Raw genomic sequence first — 2614 nt, 5'->3', positions numbered from 1 at the left:
ACTTCTCCCAGCCAAGACAAGCGTGGGTGGCTCCCAAACCTCCTCGCTGGGGTCCCACACCCCAGCAGCACGCCTGTCTCCCGCTGCAGAGCAGTTTTTCCCAGGGACGGCAGCAAATTCCCTCAATTCCTTCAGCATCCCAGTGCTCTGGGAAAGGGAATCGCTTCAGTGACCCGGAGCAGCCGGGTGTGGTGAGGGGAGCGCAGGTGGCTGAGGAGGGAGGTGTCTCTGTGCCCACCCTTCTGCTCCAGGTCACTCTCCACGGTCCCAGGAACCGCCCGGGAGGTTCCCAGCCCCGGCTCCATTCTCCCAGCCCCGGCTCCATTCTCCCAGCCCCGGCTCCATTCTCCCAGCCCCGGCTCCATTCTCCCAGCCCCAGCTCCATTCTCCCAGCCCCAGCTCCATTCTCCCAGCCCCAGCTCCATTCTCCCAGCCCTGGCTCCATTCTCCCAGCCCCAGCTCCATTCTCCCAGCCCCGGCTCCATTCTCCCAGCCCCGGCTCCATTCTCCCAGCCCCGGCTCCATTCTCCCAGCCCCGGCTCCATTCTCCTAGCCCCATGTGCTCGATGTGGAGGAGGGTTCTGGGCTCTGCTGGGTTCTGTTGGGCTGTGAGGATTTCCTGGGGGTGACAGGGGTGCTCCAGGGGGTCCCAGACCCGGTGCTGCCCAGCCCCTGCCCTGGCTCTCTGCCCCCCAGCCCGGGACCCTTTACAGAGGATAGAAGATGACCTCGGTGCTGCAAACTGGGGCTCTTTCCCCACATTCCTCCTCTCCCTCTCGGCTCCGCAGGGTGCAGAAGTGAGCCGGGGTAGGCAGAGTTCCCGTGGGCTCCGTGTGGCTCCGGCAGCAGCCGGGGCTGTCCCGGGTGGGAGGAGGGGGTCACATCCTCAGGTCACATCCCTCCAGAGCCCCCAGGGTGCGAGGCGAATGCTTCAGGGTCTCCTCCATCCCATCTTTCTCCCACCGCCTGGTTCTGCTGCCTTTCCCCGTGTCCCTGGGGTCCCCCTGCACCTTCCCCATGTCCCCCCTGCCCCAGCCCCTCTCGGGCTGGCCACCGGCAGACAGCCGCTCTCGGCTTTCCTGGCTCAGCAGAGCGCGGCCGTGGGGGGAGCGGGGCAGAGGTGACACGGGATGGCAGTGGTGACACGGGATGGCAGAGGTGACACGGGATGGCAGTGGTGACACGGGATGGCAGAGGTGACACGGGATGGCAGTGGTGACACGGGATGGCAGAGGTGACACGGGATGGCAGAGGTGACACGGGATGGCAGTGGTGACACTCCCGGTGGAGCTGGCAGAGGTGACACGGGATGGCAGAGGTGACACGGGATGGCAGAGGTGACACGGGATGGCAGTGGTGACACGGGATGGCAGAGGTGACACGGGATGGCAGAGGTGACACTCCCGGGGGAGCTGGCAGAGGAGCCCACCCCGTCCCCAGGTCCCCATCAGCCCCGCGCTGCTGCGGGACACGGGCGGCTCTTCCCTCCCTGGGCAGCAGGAAACCTCCGGCCTTGCTTTGAGGTCAGGAGCCCTTCTCATCCTCCAAACGGAGCCCGGTGGCTCAGGGCGTGCTGTTCCCAAGGAGCCGGTGATTTTCTCCAGCCTTCTCTGAATTCCCACCGTGCCCCCAGAGTGCCCGGGACACCGGCAGTGGGTGGTGTGTCTCCATCCAGCGCTGACCGGATCCTCGCCCTCTCTCCAGCCTCCTAGAACGATCCCTGGGGAAGATTCTTTGGATCACGGCGTCCTGGGAAGCAGCCGGGGGGACGCTGCTGTCACCCCTCCATCCCCAGCCTGCTGCCTGTCTCGGAAGATGCTTTTCCTGGGAAGGGTGAGCTGGGTGTGTGAGAGCCTGGAGCACGGGATCACCGCGGCTTGGCTCTCCCCTTTCCCCCAGAGCCACCGGGAGGCAGCAGGGGATCCTCTGCCCCTCTGCCCTGGCTGGAGCCCCTCCACCTCCGAGGCATTGCCAGCCCCTCAGGGAGCTCCTTCCACGCTCCGGGAATCTTCATGCAAGGAGTGAAAATTCCTAGGGGGTCTGGGGGCTCCCAGGCACCCACGGGGAGGTGGGAGATGTTGGGGAACACGGAGGGATGGGGTGTCAGGGGGTCCTGGCCGAGGGGCAGAGGAAGGGGAGAAGGTGACAGAAGGTCAGGAAAGTTTTTGCCTGGCCTGAAAGCCTGAGGCAGGAGGGTCCGAGATAACCACAGTTATTTAATTTATTTTTTCTAAATAAAAAAAAAAAAAGGAAGGAAGTTAATAAATAATGTAAAGTGGAGAATGCATTAATGAAAGGGAGAGCGAGGCAGAGAGAGGGAGAGAGAGGAAGGGACAGGGCAGAGTGAGAGCTCGGGGAGCGTGGGGGGAGATATTCCTGCCGGTATCGATTGGATATGATTACATTAGAGCTATCAAATATTCATACTACATTCCACAAGAGGTCATTGTGTGCGTTTTTCCAATTTAGCTGTGCCTCGCTGCAGGCAGCAGGCTCCGGGTGGGCCGGGGCCGCGGGGATGTCACCCTGCAGGGACGGGGGACTGGGCTGGGCAGGGCTGGGCTGGGCTGGGCTGGGCTGGGCAGGGCTGGGCTGGACTGGGCTGAGCTGGGCT

This window comes from Pseudopodoces humilis, chromosome 15 (assembly GCF_049639895.1).
Source record: "Pseudopodoces humilis isolate 2021_Gansu_Grassland_sample_001 chromosome 15, ASM4963989v1, whole genome shotgun sequence".
NCBI lineage: Eukaryota > Metazoa > Chordata > Aves > Passeriformes > Paridae > Pseudopodoces > Pseudopodoces humilis.
Note: the sequence above shows the minus strand (reverse complement) of the source record.